Genomic DNA, 22,103 nt, shown 5'->3' with positions numbered 1-22,103 from the left:
CCCGCTGGTTTGTTTTCCCAAGAACTAAAGCCTTGATTGTGACTGGATTAAAGTTCTCATTGAGACATCTATCAATGTTTAAGATCAATATTGGCCACAGGACTGCTGGAGCGCATCAGCACCTTAATCCACCGCGCGAGGAGCGGCAGGATCGTCTTTCTAAATCTTTGAAAGTCTTCTGAAGCAACGACGGACTTTAGGACTTCAGTGAATGGTTTACTGTAATTTATGAGTAGTGCTATTAATCGTATTGTTACGAATATGATCTAATAGGCGCTGTAGAGATTCGTGTTTTGTAGAATTACTACGTTTTCCGTGAAATTGTTTTGGCTGCTGCTTTTTGAATTCTGTTTAAAGTATTAGAAGTTGTATCTATTGTTTTTCGTGATTTCCCACAGTTATCTTTGGATTGCTGCTACCCACCTGGGGATTGGAAACCCTATGACATTATGTCTACCCATGCATATGCATGTCCATGGAAGACGCCCTGAGCCCGCCCGGATGGGCAGGTAGGGTTGCCAAGTCCAATTCAAGAAATATCTGGGGACTTTGGGGGTGAAGCCAGGAGACTTTGGGGGTGGAGCCAGGAGACATTAGGGGCGGAGCCAAGATCAAGGCTGTGACAAGCATAATTGAACTCCAAAAGGAGTTCTGGCCATCATGTTTAAAAGGACGGCACACCTTTTCAATTCCATCCTTCCATAGGAAATAATGAAGGATAGGGGCACCTTCTTTTGGGGTTCATAGAATTGGACCCCCTGGTCCAATCGTTTTGAAACTTGGGGGTTATTTTGGGGAGAGGCACTAGATGCTATACTGAAAATTTGGTGCCTCTACCCTAAAAAACAGCCCCCCCCAGAGCCCCAGATACCCGCAGATCAATTCTCCATGATTTTCTATGGGAATAAATCTCCATAGGGAAGAATAGAGTTCCCAGCAGACATTTCCCTCCCCTCCCCCCGCTTTCTCACGACCCTGAAGCGGGGGGAGGGCCTCTAAACCTGGGGATCCCCTGCCCCCACCTGGGGATTGGCAACCCTATGGGCAGGGTGGCGTATAAATGGAATTAAACAAACCAACAAACCCAGAGATCCTCACGGTGACTAGGAAAGATCCAGCAACGTGATGTTGGCAGAATAGTTAATACCAGGCCTTGAATTCAGCAGGAGCTCACACGAGCGCAGCTCCTGAACCTTTCTGTGGGTTTCCCCTCCTCTCCACCTACCTTGCCCATTGAATTGTAGCCTGGATTAGGAGAGGGGGCAGCCAGCCAGCCACCAGGAGCTTTGCCGCACCCCCAGCAGCCCTCATTAACTCCTGGAGAAGCCCACCCCACCCTTTCTCCACTTCTTATGTGATTTTGGAGTGGTGGCCGGCTTGCTGGCCTTTTGACTGGAGATGGCTGTCCAAGAGAGCCCCAGGCAAGCGAGGCCTGCTTGGGCTGGCTGAATCTCTAGCCAGCCCAATCAGGCCTCACTCACCCGGGGCTCTCCTTTCTTGCATCAGGTTGCTTTTGGCTGGTGGGGAGGCGGCATATGCTAATGAGTTATGCTAATGAGCTCCACCACCTATTTTTCCTACAAAACGACCCCTGGTTAACACAGCAAAGATGCACAACCTGATTAAAGAGTAGATAAAGGTTAATTTAGGAATTAACATACTTGATAGGAAAGCGGAGCGAGAGAGAGAGGTTCCTAACTACATCTCTAGTTGAAAGGGGGGCAAGACCGAGGGAGGCGGGAGGAAGCTGTCTGGGGAGACTCAGTCTGGAGACACACAAGGAATGGCCATGAACAGGAGAGAGAAGGTGCTGAGCTCATGGTCCTTTCTAATTGTCTTCTAGCTGCCCCTGCAGGGTCTTCTTTGTATACTAAAAAAAAAAAGGTAAAGGAAAGGTCCCCAGTGCAAGCACCAGTCATTTTCGACTCTGGGGTGATGTTGTTTTCACAATGTTTTCACGGCAGACGTTTTTACGGGGTGGTTTGACATTGCCTTCCCCAGTCAGCTACACTTTCCCCCCAGCAAGCTGGGGACTTATTTTACTGACCTCGGAAGGATGGAAGGCTGAGTCAACCTCGAGCCGGCTACCTGAACCAGCTTCCGCTGGGATCGAACTCAGGTCATCAGCAGAGGGCTCCGACTGCAGTACTGCAGCTTTACCACTCTGCACCACGGGGTTCTTATCTTTGTATACTAGAAAAGGCCTTTCCCAAAAGTTGATTGGTAATGTACAAGGTATAAAACCAACCACTCAGCTCGGTAACCCTGAAATTTTTGTAAGAGGAGGCTGATTATGGAATTCCTTAACTCAGTATAAAATATAACAAGACGTGAGACAAGAATTCATGAACCCCCTCCCCCCAGCCATCCTTGGACAATATGCAGTTGTGGTAGAAGAAAATGTTGAAGATATTGGATTTATATTCCACCCTATACTCTGAATCTCAGAGCTGTCACAATCTCCTTTATCTTCTTCCCCCACAACAGACACCCTGTGAGGTGGGTGGGGCTGAGAGGGCTCTCACAGCAGCTGCCCTTTCAAGGACAACTCCTGTGAGAGGTCTGGCTGACCCAAGACCATTTCAGCAGCTGCAAGTGGAGGAGTGGGGAATCAAACCCAGTTCTCCCAGATAAGAGTCTGCGCAGTTAACCACTATACCAAACTGGTAGATTACTCACTGAAAATGTCAACTCAGTGTGTGATGACAATGAAAAAAGGCAAATGCTATGCTGAGGATTATAAGGGAGGGAATTGAAAACAAATCAGCCAGTATCATAATGCTCCTCTATAAATCCATGGTGCAGTCTCATTTGGAAGACCGTGTACAGTTCTGTTCACCAACACACCCCCAAAAGATATCATAGCATTGGGAAAAGTGTCAAAACAGGCAACTAGAATGATTAAAGGGTTGGAACATTTTCCCTATGAAGCAAGGTGAAGGAGGTGAAAGAGGTTAGGGCTCTTTAGCTTGGAGAAATAATGACTGGGATGTTTCTTTTCAAGTTTTTGAACTGACATTCTCAAGTTGTGGAACATTTTTCAAGCTTAAACTACATGAAGCTACACCGATTGGTTTTAGCGTTCAGTTTGGATTTCGGGACTGGATTCACAGTTCTGCGGGAGAATTGTCAGTGCCATTGATGGACTTTGTAGAAAACCGGTAATAATACACCCTTTTGTATTATTTGTTTGTGGTCGGTATGTATTGTTTGGATTTGACAGCAAATGATGTTGTCTTTTTACATTACCAAAGGAGTTTGGTAGATGTCATAGGAATCGGGTCATTCACTTGTACACATTTATTATTTTTGTTGTTTGTGTAGCTTCCCACTGTGCATCTCCACTTTTTGTCACTCTTGGACCTGCTTAGCAAACTGCTCCCCCATGACAGCTGGTGGGGCAGCATAGCAGTTAGCGTTTCAGAGCAGGGTCTGCCAAACCCAGGTTCTTGCTGTGGAAGTCAGAAAGTAAGAGAATAGATAGATAGATGATAGATAGATAGATAGATAGATAGATAGATAGATAGATAGATAGATAGATAGCAGGAACTCCTTTGCATATTAGACCACACCCCCTGATATAGCCACTCCTCCTGGAGCTTACAGGTCTCTTCATACAGGGCCTACTGTAAGCTCCAGTGAGATTGGCTACATCAGAAGGTGTGGCCTAATATGAAAAGGAGTTCCTGCTACAAAAAAAACAAACCATGGTGGAAGATGATTGGGTGATTTTGGACCAGTCACAGACAATGCTCCCTCTAAGCTGAGTTAGCATGAACTAGCTCACACTTTTTTTAGCCTCCGAATCACACAATTTTTTCTTTGCTCAGGAAAAATGGCCCCAGATTTGTGCAGGAGCTCACAACTTGAATGCCAGTAGCTCACAAGGTAGAATTTTTGCTCACAAGACTCCATAGCTTAGAGGAAGTATTGGTCCCAGACTTTCAGCCTACCCTACCACACAGGGTTGTTGTGCAGATCAAAAGGGGGGAGAGGAGAATGATGCAAACTGCTTTCGTCCCTCCAGTGTGGAGAAAGCTTGTCTTTTTCCTAGGTAGAGGAGGAAGAGGGGGAGGAGATAGGAAGCTGAAGTCGGATCAGTTCCCCTACAGAAAACAGCTGCCTTGAGGTGCATACTCTATGGTATACCCTAACACCACCAGGGGTCATTTTGTAGAAAAATAGGTGGTGGAGCTCATTCAGGGATCGTTATGCAGCTGCACCTACTATTCAATGGACAAGGAGGTGGGACTCTCAGAAGGAGGAGGTGGAACCCTCAGAATAGGGTTGCCAAGTCCAATTCAAGAAATATCTGGGGACTTTGGGGGTGGAGCCAGGAGACTTTGGGGGTGGAGCCAGGAGACATTAGGGGCGGAGCAAGGGTGTGACAAGCATAAATGAATTCCAAGGGAGTTCTGGCCATCACATTTAAAGGGATGGCACACCTTTTCAATTCCTTCCTTCCACAGGAAATAATGTTGGATAGGGGCACCTTCTTTTGGGGCTCATAGAATTGGACCCCCTGGTCCAATCTTTTTGAAACTTGGGGGGTATTTTGGGGAGAGGCACTAAATGCTATACTGAAAATTTGGTGCCTGTACCCCAAAAAACAGCCCCCTCAGAGCCCAGATACCCATGGATCAATTCTCCATGATTTTCTATGGGAATAAATCTCCATAGGAATAATAGAGTTCCCAGCAGACATTTCCTTCCCCTCCCCCCGCTTTCTCAGGACCCTGAAGCGGGGGGAGGGCCTCCAAACCAGGGAATCCCCTGCCCCACCTGGGGATTGGCAACCCTACCTCAGAAAGGTTCAGGAGCTGCTCTCCTGTGAGCTCCCACTGAGTCTGACGTCTGAACACCACCATGCCGGGCCAAAAAAGACAGGTCATGCCACAAGCACGCACCGATGCTAAAAGCTGCAATATGACAGGAAAAGGTGGCAACAATGCAATGCATTGCAGATGAAAGGAATGCTTCTTTGTGATATGTAGGAAAAGAGTGGAAATAAAAGGACATTGGACAATTTTTGATAATGATTAAGTCTTAGAAGGAAGAAGAATATTAATCTTTGTTTTTATTAGTTAAGGGTACCTCTAAATATTAGTATTTCAAGCAAATAACACCGGCAGGGGTCAAGTAACGGGGGAAGGGGTGGTTAGCAAGTAATATATGGGATAGACAAAAAGAAGTTATTAGGGATGCAAGAAATAGATATTGTTACCATATGTTACTAAATAAAATTGTTTTAAAACAAAGAACATAAGAGAAGCCATGTTGGATCAGGCCAGTGGCCCATCCAGTCCAACACTCTGTGTCACACAGTGGCCAAAAATCCATCAGGAAGTCCACCAGTGGGGCTAGAAGCCCTCCCACTGTGCCCCTCCCCCAAACACCAAGCTAACCAATCTCACAGGGGATGATAAAATGGAAGAGAGGAGACTGGTGTAAGTCACCTTGGGTCTCCGCAGGGGAGAAAAGCAGGGTGAAAACTAAGTAAAATGAATCACTGGAACTGGCTCCAAACTCAGATGGAGGGTGGGTGACTGGGTGAGTCCGGGCTTAATATGCAACTCACATCCCCCTGACAGATGCCACTGTGGAGAGTACGGGGCTTCCCCACCCCCCCCACACACAAAGAAAGGTGTCCCGTAATCCCACAGGCTAACACTAAACCGCAGTCCCTCTGTCTGCCTATAAGCTGCCATATTGGATTTTTGCACACCTGCTGGGCAAAGACTAAAGACCTGTTTACACCGAGGCCCCCTGGAGACCAAATCAATATTTTCCATTTGTGCACTCAAAGCAGGTGGATTCAGCTAAGTGACGCCTGCGGATCCTGCTCACTTACCGGATGCTGTTGGGCTAACAAGGACTGCCGAGGGAATTTGCCTCCACCCTGCCTGGGACAAGAATGGATGCCTTCATTTCTGCACTTAATTCGATTTTTTTGAAAAACAAAACAGCACGGGGGCTCAGGAGGAGAAGAACAGCACAAGGCCCAGAATGGTTACAAAAGAACCCCCATTCCAGCTGCATTGAGTCCTGAGTGTAGCGGTTGGAAGCACAGACTCTAATCTGGGAGAACCGGGTTTGATTCCCCTCTCCTCCACTTAAGAACATAAGAGAAGCCCTGTTGGATCAGGCCAATGGCCCCTCCAGTCCAACACTCTGTGTCACACAGTGGCCAAAAAAATTGTCTGTCTGTCTGTCTGTCTGTCTGTCTGTCTGTCTGTCTGTCTGTCTATCTATCTATCTATCTATCTATCTATCTATCTATCTATCTATCTATCTATCTATCTATCTATCTATCTATCCACACTGTGGCTAATAGCCACTGATGGACCCCTGCTCCATATTTTTATCTAACCCCCTCTTGAAGCTGGCTATACTTGCAGCCGCCACCACCTCCTGTGGCAGCAAATTCCACATGTTAATCACCCTTTGGGTGAAGAAGGACTTCCTTCTATCCGTTTTAACCTGTCTGCTCAGCAATTTCATCGAATGCCCACGAGTTCTTGTATTGTGAAAAAGGGAGAAAAGTACTTCTTTCTCTACTTTCTCCATCCCATGCATTATCTTGTCGACCTCTATCATGTCACCCCGCAGTCAACGTTTCTCCAAGCTAAAGAGTCCCAAGCGTTTCAACCTTTCTTCATAGGGAAAGTGTTCCAACCCTTGAATCAGTCTAGTTGCCCTTTTCTGGACTGCACTTGCAGCTGCTGGAGTGACCTTGGGTCAGTACTTCTCTATTCTGACCTGCGTCCAGTACGCATTGATCCCTGTTTGAGTAAGCAAACAGAGAAGTCTGACAAATGTAAAACTGCCTTCTTGCTGTCAACTCGGAACCACTTGGTAATTGGAACCGATGCAAAATTTTTGAATCTAGCATCCAGGAGGCGCTCAATGTATTTGGAAATTGCCAATGGATGGATGGACTGGTTCCTTGACAGGTTGGATATTATGCCGGTAAAGGTTATGGCACTTGAACTACCACTGCAGACCAGCATGGCTCCCCTCCGAAACAGACTTTATCAGTAGCTTTTCTGGGATATTCCTCCTGCTTTCGGTCAGGCTGTTCCCTTTCTAGTACCAGCACCACTCTGGACACCACCATGGTGGCTTCTCTTGACTCCCATCAGTCAGCCACAGAGGACCACTTGGGCATGCCACTGCCCAGTCAGAGAGCCAAGCACCAGTTTGGTGTCGTGGTTAAGTGTGCAGACTCTTGTCTGGGAGAATCGGGTTTGATTCCCCACTCCTCCACATGCAGTTGCTGGAATGGCCTTGAGTCAGCCAGAGCTCTCTTATCTAGGAGAACTGGGTTTGATTCCCCACTCCTCTACTTGCAGCTGCTGGAATGGCCTTGGGTCAGCCAGAGCTCTCTTATCTGGGAGAACCGGGTTTGATTCCCCACTCCTCCACTTACACCTGCTGGAATGGCCTCGGGTCAGCCATAGCTCTCTTATCTGGGAGAACCGGGTTTGATTCCCCACTCCCCCACTTGCAGCTGCTGGAATGGCCTTGGGTCAGCCATAGCTCTGGTCGAGGTTGTCCTTGAAAGGGCAGCTGCTGTGAGAGCCCTCTCAGCCCCACCTACCTCACAGGGTGTCTGTTGTGGGGGAGGAAGGGAAAGGAGATTGTGAGCCGCTCTGAGACTCTTCGGAGTGGAGGGCGGGATATAAATCCAGTATCTTCATCTACCTCACAGGTTGTCTGTTGTGGGGGAGGAAGGGAAAGGAGATTGTGAGCTGCTGTGAGACTCTTCGGAGTAGAGGGCAGAATATAAATCCAATATCTTCATCTACCTCACAGGGTGTCTGTTGTGGGGGAGGAAGGGAAAGAAAATTGTGAGCCGCTCTGAGACTCTTCGGAGTGGAGGGCGGGATATAAATCCAATATCTTCATCTACCTCACAGGGTGTCTGTTGTCGGGGAGGAAGGGAAAGGAGATTGTGAGCCGCTCTGAGACTCTTTGGAGTGGAGGGCAGGATATAAATCCAATATCTTCATCTACCTCACAGGGTGTCTGTTGTGGGGGAGGAAGGGAAAGGAGATTGTGAGCCGCTCTGAGACTCTTCGGAGTGGAGGGCGGGATATAAATCCAATATCTTCTTCTTCTACTACTACTCATGAGCAGGCCTTTATTTACGAGGAGCACTCAATCAATAATGGGAGTGTCCCCCTGGACCACCGGGCCTCCATCCCCTCCCCCGTCAGCCTCCTCCCACACCTCCCCCCCCGTTCTCCTCCTCCCCTCCTCCTCCCGCAGCTGACCCCTTGAACTTCACAGCCAGTAAAACGCTGCTCGTCATTTTAATGATGGCTATTCCATGAATGCATAAATTGCTCTCGGCCCTCGAGATGCAATTTCCCAGCAGGAGTCAACATCTGACAGGGGCTGATACAGCAGCAGTCAATATTGGGGATGCCTTTGACAGCTCACACCCACCGGCAGAAGTCATCCACTTCTGACAGCATGGGAGATGCTAAGGGTCGACATCTGACAGTATCTGAGGCATGTCACACCGCCTGATGTGGAATCTCTGCCTCTCTCCGCTACTGGCAGCCCCTTCCTTGGAGGAGGAGATTTAACCCCTTCTGGCCGCAGACTGGCACAGGAGTGGAAATCTCACTCTAACCGCAGCAACATAGTCAGGGCTTTCGGCAGCTACATAGCCAGCTTCAAGAGGGGGTTAGATTAAAAATATGGAGCAGAGGTCCATCAGTGGCTGTTAGCCACAGTGTGTGTGTGTGTGTATTGGCCACTGTGTGGCACAGAGTGTTGGACTGGATGGGCCAGTGGTGAGGAAATGGACTGTATTCAGGGGAACTGAACTGATGGAGTTTTTATTTATCTTAGGGAAAGTCTCCTGGCTTCACCCCCAAAGTCTCCTGGCCCCACCTCCAAAGTCCCCAATTATTATCTGTTAGACTTGACAACCCTATTTTAGAACAATGCCAAATTTGAGCAAGGAATACAAAAGAACTTTGCAAAAAAACACAAACTCTCTGCCTCTCTCACTATACATGCCCAGCCAGCTGTTAAAATAGGACAAGTTCCTTTATCTTTAAGAAGTTCCAGCTCTCTATAAACGTACCATTACCTTGAAGCTCCCTTCGGTCCTCCAGTCAAACACATGGTCAAAATGGCTGCCTGACTGCAGAGCCCAGTTCAGAGGTCTTCCCTTGGTGCAGCATCCCAATGAGGGTGGGGGGGGAGCTACTTCCTGTGGCAAGGAAGTCCAACCTTCATCCGACCCCCTGACCAGGTCAGGCCAGATCAGAGAAGCACTTCCGCCAGCCCCTTCCTGGAGATTCTCCTTGGGCAGTTCTAGCCTAAAGTTCTCCAGACTCTGTTCCCTGTTGGGAGAAGGGTGGAGGGCTTGACCCACCCCATTGTCTCTAGCTAGATTTACTGGCGTAGGTATACAAGTAAGCTGGAGAACCCTCGCTTAGACTTCCCCCTGCCTGTTCCCAGCCCAGATCAAAGACAAAAAAAGTTTCCAAACACCAAGTGGAGGTCTGAACATTTATGAACATATGAAGCTGCCTTCTACTGAATCAGACTCCTGGTCCATCAAAGTCAGCATTGTCTACTCAGACTGGCAGCGGCTCTCCAGGGTCTCAAGCTGAGGTTTTTCACACCTACTTGTCTGGACCCTTTTTAGTTGGAGATGCCGGGGATTGAACCTGGGACCTTCTGCTTACCAAGCAGATGCTCTACCACTGAGCCACCATCCCTCCCTTTGGTGCTTGTCAACCTCCCAGGAGAAAATGCACTTCTTCGCAACGGCCATTAGCTGCAGCCCTGCAAAACGAATCCTGTGCCGATCCCATCATGCATCAGTTATTTGCCGGCAAACTCTGGGCTTTTTTTTTTGAGCAGGAATGCAGTTCTGGCTGGCTTGGAATCAGGGGATGTAGGCTAAGATGCAAATGAGTTCCTGCTGGGCTTTGCCACAAAAAAGCCCTAGGTAAACTAGACTAGCCTTCTGGGTGGACTGGGAGCCCAGACGATGCCCAAGGTCAGACTCATTCTGCTCTTCTTTTTCTAAAAGTGCGTTTTTCACAGGCACAAGTTATTAAGAACAGCTTCATGCTTGCCTGGATGAAATCCTGTTGAATAGCAGAAATGGGGTGGGGGGAGTGGGAACTTTCCCAGTGCATTAAGCACACCGCTGATGAAGGATTTGTGATGCTTTTTATAGGTTTTTAATTTCTCATTGGACATTTTTAAAGAATATACAGCGCGCAGGAACCTGAAAATGCTTGCCAAACGGAAGCATTCGGGAGGGGGGGGGGAGGCGACTTTCATTATACTCTAGAAGATGGGGGAGGGAAGTCCGTTGTGTTTCATTGTCAGATTAATCGAAATGCCACTTTCATAAATTGCCACTTTGAAAAGAATGCATTTGCCGTCAGCAATTTGCAACCCGCAATTATACAACATCTGAGGGTGCCAAAAGCCATCCAAGCAGCTCCCGGCATGGACGCCGCTCCGACGCGCCCCCGGTCCTGCCTGCCCTTGAGACGGAAGCTTGATGGAGTCTGGCAGCGGCTGGACAGGCGGGGAGTTGTCCAAGCTCAGCCCAGGAAGGCCTCGTCTGACAGCCTGATGGCAACTGAACTTTGTTATCTTGGTACTGCTGAGTGGCTGTCAATTGCTTGCAGAGGCCGACCCCACAGATCCGTGACAGAAGCTGGATGAATTCATGTTCCTCTTGTCGCAAGCGAGGATTTAACCCTGGGTGTCCCATAACTCGCTTTATTCTGTATTGCATATTAATTCTATATAGTACTGAATGAAACCCTTGGTCCGTCAAGATCAGTATAACACCTGGAGCAGAGGTCCATCAGTGGCTACTAGCCACAGTGTATTGTTGGAACTCTCTGTCTGGGGTGCTCTGTTTTCTTGGTGCTGGGGGCGCAACAGAGGGAGGGTTTCTAGTGTCCTGGCCCCACTGGTGGACCTCCTGAAGGCACCTGGGTTTTTTTAGGCCACTGTGTGACACAGAGTGTTTGACTGGATGGGCCATAGGCCTGATCCAACATAGCTTCTTTTATGTTCTTATGTGACACAGAGTGTTTGACTGGATGGGCCATCGGCCTTATCCAACATGGCTTCTCTTATGTTCTTATGCCTGGGGCAGGGATGCTCTGTATTCTTAGTGTTTTGGGGGGGGGAACAGTGGGAGGGCTTCTAGTGTCCTGGCCCAACTGGTGGACCTTCACCCAAAGGGTGATTAACATGTGGAATTCACCACAACAGGAGGTGGTGGCGGCCACAAGTATAGCCACTTTCAAGAGGGGTTTAGATAAAAATATGGAGCAGAGGTCCATCAGTGGCTATTAGCCACAGTGAGTGTGTATATATAAATTTTTTTTGCCACTGTGTGACACAGAGTGTTGGACTGGATGGGCCGTTGGCCTGATCCAACATGGCTTCTCTTATGTTCTTATGCCTGGGGCAGTGATGCTCTGTATTCTTGGTTCTTGGGGGGGGGAACAATGGGAGGGTTTCTAGTGTCCTCGCCCCACTGATGGACCTCCTGATGGCACTTGTGTTTTTTGGCCACTGTGTGACACAGAGTGTTGGACTGGATGTGCCATTGGCCTTATCCAACATGGCTTCTCTTATGTTCTTATGTCTGGGGCAAGGGATGTTCTGTATTCTTGGTGCTTGGGGGAGGACACAGTGGGAGGGTTTCTAGTGTCCTGGCCCCACTGGTGGACCTCCTGATGGCACTTGTGTTTTTTGGCCACTGTGTGACACAAAGTGTTGGACTGGATGTGCCATTGGCCTGATCCAACATGGCTTCAAGCCAATGGCCCATCACTGGTGATTTCTGGAGGTGTGGCCTAATATGGAAATGAGTGGCCTAATATGGAAAGGAGGCTGGCATCAATGCCAGGCTGGAATTCTGCCAGATCCCTGCCAGGCCTGCTCAGGCATCAGGGCTGACAGCTGGAATCCTGTCAGCAGGGGGCAACATACCCGATTCAGTGAGGATTTATTTTTCTTGCATGCACTGTGGCGGTGGCGGTGGGTGGTTGTCAGCTGCCTGTAACTCTCTGGAGCGTAATTGTCTAATTCGTCACTTACACTTTATATCCCTTCCGCGTCGCAGTGCTACAACAAAGGCTGTCTGCTACAGATCTTGAACGAAGCCAACAGGTTAAGCATAAGAGTATTAAAAAAAAGAGGGAGAAAAAGAACATTTCACCATGCATCGTTTAGGGAAAGGAAATCAATCTTTATCATTCCCATCAAATGTTCCCAAGCACTCGGTGTTCTAACCTTTGCATTTAAGAGTTTAATGGGGATTTCTGAGAAGCAGAGCTGAGAGCAGAACAATCCTCTCCTAGTCCCTCGCTTGGAACCTCTGGCATCCGTCTGCCAGGGCTGTAAACAAACACATCCACTTGCCACTCGGGGCAGAAAAAAGAGAGGCCTGAAGCTTATACCCACCCGTAGCCCTGACAAGTTGTCTGAGGTTCCTTTGCAGAAACAAGGGTATGTTGTGGGCTATAAAAATTGTGAGGCACTCCAAAGGGAACTGCTGAGGCTGGGGAAGTGGGTGTCAATGTGGCAAATGAGGTTCAATGTGGCCAAGTGCAAAGTAATGCACATTGGGGCCAAGAATCCCGGCTACAAATACAAGTTGATGGGGTGTGAACTGGAGGAGACTGACTAATAGAGAGATCTTGGGGTCATGGTAGATAACTCACTGAAAATGTTGAGACAGTGTGCAACTGCAATAAAAAAGGCCAACGCCATGCTGGGAGTTATTAGGAAGGGAACTGAAAACAAATCAGCTAGTATCATAATGCCCCTGTATAAATCGATGGTGTGGCCTCGTTTGGAATATTATGTACAATTCTGGTCACTGCACCTCAAAAAAGATGTTATAACATTGAAAAAAGTGCAGAAAGGGGCAATTAGAATGATTAAAGGGTTGGAACACTTTCCCTATGAAGAAAGGTTAAATATAAGGATGAATATAAACGAATCACCAGTGCTTGTAGAGAAAAAGTTAGGAAAGCTGAAGCTCAGTATGAGCTTAGGCTGGCCAAAGATGCTAAAAACAACAAAAAAGGGTTCTTTTCTTATGTTCAGAGTAAGAAAAAGAGCAAGGACACGGTAGGCTCATTGTGAGGGCAAGAAAGTGAAATTGTAACAGGTAATGGAGAGAGGGAGGAACTGCTCAATTCCTACTTTTCCTCAGTCTTCTCTTCTGAGGGAAACGGTGCTCAACATGGCAAAAATAGAACATCTAAGGAGGGTATGAAGTTCCAACCTAGGATCAGCATAGGGGTAGTACATAAACACCTAGTTTCTTTAAATGAAACTAAGTCCTCAGGGCCAGATGAATTGCATCCAAGGATTCTAAAAGAGCTTGTGGATGTAATTTCTGAGCCTCTGGCTATTATTTTTGAGAATTCTTGGAGAACAGGAAAGGTGCCGGAATATTGGAGGCGGGCAAATGTTGTCCCCATCTTCAAGAAGGGTAAAAAAGAGGATCCAGGTAACTACCAACCTGTCAGCTTGACGTCTATACCTGGAAAAGTTTTAGAACAAATCATCAAACAGTATGTCCTGGAACATTTAGAAAGAATTGATATGATTACTAAAAGCCAGCATGGTTTTCTCAAGAACAATTAATGTCAGACTAACCTGATCTCTTTTTTTGAGAAAGTGACTACCTTGCTGGATCAGGGGAATGTGTAGAAGTCTTTTATCTTGATTTCAATAAGGCTTTTAATAAAGTTCCACATACTATCCTTGTTGACAAGTTGGTAAAATGTGGTTTGGATCCTGTTACCATTAGGTGGATCTGTAACTGGTTGACAGATCGCACCCAAACAGCGCTTGTGAATGGTTCCTCATCCGCTTAGAGAGGAGTGATAAGTGGAGTGCCTCAAGGATCTGTCCTGGGACCTGTTTTGTTCAACATCTTTATCAATGATTTGGATGAAGGAATAGAGGGAATGCTTTTTAAATTTGCAGATGATATTAAATTGGGAGGGGTTGCAAACACAGAAGAAGACAGAAACAGGATACAGGATGACCTTGACAGGCTGGAAACTGGGCTAAAATCAATAAAATGAATTTTAACAGGGATAAATGTAAAGTTCTGCATTTAGGTAGGAAAAATCCAATGCATGGTTATAGGATGGGGGAGACTTGTATTAGCAGTAGTATGTGCGAAAAGGTTCTAGGGGTCTTTGTGGATCATATGCTGAACATGAGTCAACAGTGTGATGCGGTGGCTAAAAAGGCAAATGCAATTTTGGGCTGTATCAACAGAAGTATAGTGTCCAGATCACGTGATGTGATGCTATCGCTTTACTCTGCTCTGGGAAGACCTCACCTGGAGTATTGTGTTCAGTTTTGGGCACCACATTTTAAGAAGGATATAAATAAGCTGGAATGGGTTTAGAGAAGGATGACAAAGATGGTAAGGGGTCTGGAGACCAAGTCCTATGAGGAAAGGTTGAAGGAGCTGGGGATGTTTAGCCTGGAGAGGAGGCGGCTGAGAGGTGATAGGATCACCATCTTCAAGTATTTGAAGGGCTGTCATATAGAGGATGGTGTGGAATTGTTTTCTGTGGACCCGGAAGGTAGAACCAGAACCAATGGGTTGAAATTAAATCAAAAGAGTTTCCGGCTCAATATTAGGATGAGCTTCCTGACCGTTAGAACGATTCCTCAGTGGAACTGGCTTCCTCGGGAGGTGGTGTGTTCTCCTTCCTTGGAGGTTTTTAAACAGAAGCTAGATGGCCATCTGACAGCAATGAAGATCCTGGGAATTTACGGGGAAATGTTTGTGAGTTTCCTGCATTGTGCATGGGGTTGGACTAGATGACCCTAGAGGTGCCTTCCAACTCTATGATTCTATGATTCTAAAACGCTTGGGGCTCTTTAGCTTGGAGAAACATTGACTGTGGGGTGACATGATAGAGGTTTACAAGATTATACATGGGGTAGAGAAGGTAGAGAAAGAAGTACTTTTCTCCCTTTCTCACAATACAAGAACTTGTGGACATTCAATGAAATTGCTGAACAGTAGGGTTAGAACTAATAAAAAGAAGTACTTCTTCAAACAAATGGTGATTAGCACATGGAATTCACTTTCACAGGAGGTGGTGGCAGCTACAAGCATAGACAGCTTCAAGAGGGGATTGGATAAACATATGGAGCAGAGGTCCATCAGTGGCTATTAGCCACAGCTTATCATCAGAACTCTCTGTCTGGGACAAGTGATGCTCTGTCTTCTTGGTGCTTGCGGGGGGGGGGCACAGTGTGAGGGCTTCTAGTGTCCTGGTCCCACTGTGGACCTCCTGGTGGCACTTGGTTTTTTTGTTCACTGTGTGACACAGAAAGTTGGACTGGATGGGCCACTGGCCTGATCCAACATGGCTTCTCTTATGTACTTATGTCTGGGGCAGTAATGCTCTGCATTCTTGGTGCTTGGGAAGGGACTCTATGATTCTATAAAGTACTTCTTCACCCTAAGGATGATTAATACATGGAATTCACTGCCACAGAAGGTGGCAGTGGCTATATGCATAGACAGCTTCAAGATGGGATTGGATAAACATGGAGCAGAGGTCCATCAGTGCCTATTAGCCACAAGGTATAGATGGAACTCTCTGTCTAGGGCAGTGATGGTCTATATTCTTGGTGCTTGGGAGGGCAACAGTGGGAGGACTTCTAGTGTCCTGGCCCCATGACGGACCCCCTGATGGCACCTGGGTCTTTTGACTACTGTGTGACACAGAGTGTTAGACTGGATGGGCCATTGGCCTGATCCAACAGGGCTTCTCTTATGTTCTTATGTGACACAGAGTGTTGGACTGGATGGGCTACTGGCCTGATCCAACAGGGCTTCTCTTATGTTCTTATGTGACACAGAGTGTTGGACTGGATGGGCCATTGGGCTGATCCAAAATGGCTTCTCTTATGTTCTTATGTGACACAGAGTGTTGGACTGGAGGGGCCACTGGCCTGATCCCACAGGGCTTCTCTTATGTTCTTATGTGACACAGAGTGTTGGACTGGAGGGGCCATTGGCCTGATCCCACAGGGCTTCTCTTATGTTCTTATGTGACACAGAGTGTTGGACTGGAGGGGCCATTGGCCTGATCCCACAGGGCTTCTCTTATGTTCTTATGTGACACAGAGTGTTGGACTGGATGGGCCACTGGCCTGATCCAAGAGGGCTTCTCTTATGTTCTTGTATGGACAGACTTCATGACCTTCATATTGTGGTGCACTTACGTCACAGTGATGTTTGCTGATCTTAGTATATCAACATAAAAAAGAGCGGATGGACATACTGTGGACATGCTCTGCTGCCACCCACACCCAATCAGTATTTAGGAATACTCAGCTGCAGCCATGTTCCTTCCAGTGACAAAGAGGGCTGCCACTATATCAACTGTGCCTTGCCTCTGAGTCACCATGGCCCCTTTCCACAACTTGAGAGTAGCAGCCCTCCAGGAAGGTTTCCCTTGGAGACAAGAGCCCTCTTGGCTGTGTGTCACCTTTTTACTCATCACCCGACAGGGCTTCTCCCCATCTCCGCTTTCTCACTGGCATCGGCCTTCCTTCCTCTCTGGGAGCCACCCTGGAAATGAGCCCAGAGATAAAGAGCTGCCTTCTGAACTTGGCTTCTGTTTCTCTGAAGCAAGATAATTTGTCTCGGTCTAAAGGTGGTGTGCTGGGATGGCGGCCATGTGTGGAGACACTGTCCCTACCCACTCGGAAGCAAAGAAGCCGGGTTGTTTTCCTCCGTCTATCGCTTCAAGCCAACGCCGTCCGCCGCTTATCTTTGTCCAACTTCTTCCTTTCTGAGGTGTCCAGGGACTTTGCCTGTTTCCGAGTAAAATGTCATTATAGCTATCAGCTTATAACAGAATACCACAAACCATCAATTTTTAATACCCTCCTTGTCAGGCACTGAGACAGAGAAGGTGCAAAGGGAATCCTGAGGAACAGGAGGACGTGGTGGGGGCAGGGAAGGGAGAAAGGAGGGTGGCGCTGCAAGCTGGCAAAGGAGAATGTTGATTCGCTCCTCGCATCACACTGGAAGGGCCTCACTGCAGCGAGAGCCTCTTGGTATCAGCAGTGGGTAGGGTTGCCAAGTCCAATTCAAGAAATATCTGGGGACTTTGGGGGTGGAGCCAGGAGACATTAGGGCAGAGCCAGGAACAAGGGTGTGACAAGCATAATTGAACTCCAAGAGAGTTCTGGCCATCACATTTAAAGGGATAGCATAATTTTTAAAATGTCTTCCTTCCATAGGAAATAATGAAGGATAGGGGCACCTTCTTTTGGGGCTCATAGAATTGGACCCCCTGGTCCAATCGTTTTGAAACTTGGGGGGTACTTTGAGGAGAGGCACTATATACTATACTGAAAATTTGGTGCTTCTACCTCAAAAAACAGCTCCCCCAGAGCCCCCGAAACCTCCAGATCAATTCCCCATTATACCCTATGAGAATTGATCTCCACATTAGGAATAATGAAGTGCTCAGCAGACATTGCCCTCCCCCCAACCCCGTTTCTAACGACTCTGAAGAGAGGGATTGGCCTCTCTACTCACGAGTTGCTGCCAGCTTCTTCCAAGTAACACAGACACCCCATCCCAATGTCAAGTCTGCTGATTTCAATAACGAGTCTTTGTAGAAACAAAGTATCATAGTTTATTGGATACAGAACTACAGAGCAAGATAGTCATTGAAGGACTGGGGAGCATATACATTGACCCAGCTTTTCAAGGTACAGATCAAAGAATTCCTGCGGGAGGGGCCCTCTATACAATCTACTTTCACACCAGGATGTTACTTTCTCCCTCAGTGCGAGGCCTTGACGCCTCCAGACTCCTACATGCACTCGGCCTGAGAGGGCTCAGTTATCTTGTTCCCATATCAGCATTTCAAAGCGACTACACAACAAAGACATAGCAAGGCAGAGGGGAAGGAGGGGTAGTTCTCAGCAGCTAGTTTACAGTATGCTTTACCCAGAATCCTTTACCAATGAACCAGAGTTACAGAACCATCATTTTATACATATCAGACTTGACACCCAAGAGGAATCCTTTCAATAGGAGACTGAAGCCTCCGGAGGGGGAAAGGCACATGGTCCTCTGGGGGCGGGGCTTCCCCCCATTGGCCAGCTGACTGGGGGTGGGAAGGAGCCTGGGAAAGCGGATGAACCCCCGCTGGGACTTGGGGATTGGCAAGGCCAGCAGTGGGCAGCTTTGGATTGTGGAAATTTTCACACCAAGGAGTCATTTGGGGATGTTGATAACACAGAAGAAGAAGAAGATATTGGAATTATACCCCACACTTCACTCTGAATCTCAAAGTCTCAGGGTGGCTCACAATCTCCTTTCCCTTCCTTCCCCTCAACAGACACCCTGTGAGGTGGGTGGGGCTGAGAGAGTACTGACAGAAGCTGCCCTTTCAAAGGCAACAGTGTGAGAGCTATGGCTGACGCAAGGCCATTCCAGCAGCTGCAAGTGGAGGAGTGGGGAATCAAATCCAGTTCTCCCAGATAAGAAATCGCATATTTAACCACTACACCAAACTGTGAGGTGGGTGGGGCAGAGAGAGCTCTCCCAGAAGCTGCCCTTTCAAGGACAACTCCTGCCAGAGCTATGGTTGACCCACGGCCATTCCAGCAGCTGCAAGTGGAGAAGCGGGGAATCAAACCCGGTACTCCCAGAGTCCACACACTTCACCACTACACCAAACAGAAGTTGCCATGGGGAAGACAAGATCCAAGGCAAATGCAAAAGCAAAGGGACGAAGTTTGAAAAGAGACCTGAGTTATCGGCCTTTTTCTGAACTCATTGCAAATGCACTCTCACCATTCCCCGCCGTCCTTCCTTTCACTTTTCTCCAATTGTAACACTGGTGGGATGGCTCCATCAGAGTTCGTTGACAAAATCAAACCAGTTGCAACAAGGCCAACCAGGAAAGGTCCCTGAGGCCCTCAGTGAATTTGGCCAAGCAGCTAGCTTTTCTCCCACTGGGCAGGTTCGTGATGTCTTGCATCACTCCCAACTGTAATGAGCTACAGAAAGAGAGAGAAAAAGAGTCAGAGAGAGGTTTGGGTGGGTATCCAGGTCGGTCTGAAGCAACAGAACAAAACAACCCACAATGATTTATCCTGGGTATAAGCTTTTGTGCGCACAAAAGCTTCTACCCAGAATCAAACTTTGTTGGCCTTCAAGATGCCGCTGGGCTCAATCTTTGTTCAGAGTCAGCAAGAGAGAGCACAAAGAAGGAGCCATTTAGCAAACACAGTTCGTTGCTGAATCCTAGAATCTGCATCTTCCCCAATCCCACCCCAACCCCCACAAGATTCCTGGAGTCTTATGAAAACTCTTCTTGATTCCTTCTGTAGAGGATGCTGTAGGAAACTCTTCATTTTAATTCAAATTAGGGTTGCCAATCCCCAGGTGGGGACAGGGGATACCCTGGTTTGGAGGCCTCCCCCCGCTTCAAGGTCATGAGAAAGTGGGGGGGGGGAGGGGAGGGAAATGTCTGCTGGGAACTTCATTATTCCCTGTGCAGACATTCCCCTTAGGAAATAATGGAGAATTGATCTGGGGCTTTGAGGGTGGGGCTGGTGTTTGAGGTAGAGCATCCAGTGTTGCTCCCCAAAATACCCCCAAAGTTTCAAAAAGATTGGACCGGGGGATCCAATTCTATGAGCCCCAAAAGAAGGTGCCTTTGTTCTTCATGGTTTCCTATGGAAGGAAGGCATTTTAAAAGGTGTGCAGTCCCTTTAAATGTGAAGGCCAGAACTCCCTTTGGAGTTCAATTATGCTTGTCACACCCTTGCTCCTGGCTCCACCCCCAAAGTCTCCTGGCTCCACCCAAAGTCTCTTGGCTCCACCCTCAAAGTCCCCAGACATTTCTTGAATTGGACTTGGCAACCCTAATTCAAATTTCATTTCTGGGCCGAGCCCACAAGGCCTCCTTTCACCCCCCGGCCTCCTTTTCGGCTGGAGCTCACAGAAGTGGAGCTCCAAGACGTCAAAATTTTATTTTGCTCTTTCTTTCTTAACACTTGCTCTCAAAATACTTGCTATTGGGCTACATAATTCAAACCCCCTGTGAGAATTTTGCTGAACTCTTAAGATATCGACAAACTTTCTCATATTTTCCCCACAAAAAATGGGGAAATAACCAAGACATATGAAGTAGACAGATGGAAATCTTCCTCATGCCACTGTGGCCACATAGAAGAAAGTAATTTAAAAAGGTATGATGGGAGTAAGTTTTTATGATGACAATTATAATTCAAGAAGCCTCTTCCCTTGAGGTTTTTAAACAGAGGCTGTCAGCACATCTGATAGCAATGTGATAGCAATTTAGTGGGAGATATATATGAATTAACATGTGGAATTCACTGCCACAGGAGGTGGTGGCGGCCACAAGTATAGCCACCTTCAAGAGGGGTTTAGATAAAAATATGGAGCACAGGTCCATCAGTGGCTATTAGCCACAGTGTGTGTGTATATATAAAATTTTTTGCCACTGTGTGACACAGAGTGTTGGACTGGGTGGGCTGTTGGCCTGATCCAACATGGCTTCTCTTATGTTCTTAATTTCCTGCATTGTGCAGGGGGTTGGACTAGATGACCATGGAGGTCCCTTCCTACTCTACGATTCTAAGCATTTCAAGGTAAATGCTGAGCTAATATAATTTAGCACACCTTCCAGTGATGTCAAGGGTGTGTGGACTTTTAAGGATATGGTTTTCACACCAGAATTTATTGAGCCCTCCAGATTTTCTGCTCATGTCCCGAACAGTAGTATATCATGATAAGAAGACAAGGTTGTTGTTTTTTTTAAAGTATGACAATATGGTAAATGTTCAGGGAAAATCAAGTCCTGGCAAGATGTTAGAGATTAAGGAATCAGTATTCAATGGTTGCTATATTATCAATCAGCTTCAAGACTAAGGACAATTATCAACACGGAAGGTGGAGTTCTATGAGAGGTGACTGAGTTCAAACAACTGATTATAAAACAAACGACCATTTACTATGATGGCTATATAAATTATTACTTCATTAGAAACAGAACAACAAGTGGAAAATGGTATGATTAATCCTTGGATGCAGAATTTTTAGAAAGCAAGTTACCTATGCATCAATGGGAATGCTTATGGGGAATAGAAATTAAGTTTACAGCCAGCCAGTTGTCAAGAAAAAAAAAACAGTACAAAATGGTGTATAAGCCCGAAGGATATTGAGAAAGTAGACAAAAACTACAAAGGAAAATGCTGGAAATGTCAATTCATAGATGGAACATTTTACCATATGTGATGTAGAATAGCAAAAAGATATTGGAAGGAAATACATAGAAAAATGCAGAACATAATAAAATGCAAATTCGCTTTGGAAGCTAAGAATATGTTATTACGTATACTGCCTGATAAATTACCAATAACTTTGAAAGAGATATTCAGATACATGGTGACAGCAGTTTAAATTATCTATGCAGCAAAATGGAAATTATATGTCTGCTCAAGCTTAGAAGAATGGAAAATAAATTTGCAGAGTATGCCGTAATGGTGAAATTAACAACCTACTTGAAAAAAAAGATCAATTGCAAAATCTGAGAAGAAATGGAGTCTGTATTATGCAGGCAGGAGACAAATTTAGAATGAGAAACATTATAAAAATTGTATGTAAATGTATTGAAACGCAGAAGTGGAATGAACTAGTTTTAAATGCAACATCTTGAAGATAAATGTATAAGGAAGTGGATTTTGAGCAGAAACATCTTTTATTTTCTTATTATGAGATATATAAACTTTGATATTTCACCTATCTGTTAAAAATTGTAGAAAGTCTGTAGAAGTGGTGAAATATGTAAGATTTAATATGTAGTAATGACGAAACTAATAATGTAGTTGCAAAATAGTTCAGTAATGAAATCTGAAATTTAAAATGTCGACTATAAAAGCACCTCAACAGAAGTAAAGACGATTGTATTTTATAGATAATGTTCTAAAAATGATAAATGAAGGGGAGAAATATTTTCTCTTTTATATTCTTAGTAATATATAATTAT

This window comes from Heteronotia binoei, chromosome 21 (assembly GCF_032191835.1).
Source record: "Heteronotia binoei isolate CCM8104 ecotype False Entrance Well chromosome 21, APGP_CSIRO_Hbin_v1, whole genome shotgun sequence".
NCBI classification, from domain to species: domain Eukaryota; kingdom Metazoa; phylum Chordata; class Lepidosauria; order Squamata; family Gekkonidae; genus Heteronotia; species Heteronotia binoei.
This window is presented reverse-complemented; position numbering follows the sequence as displayed.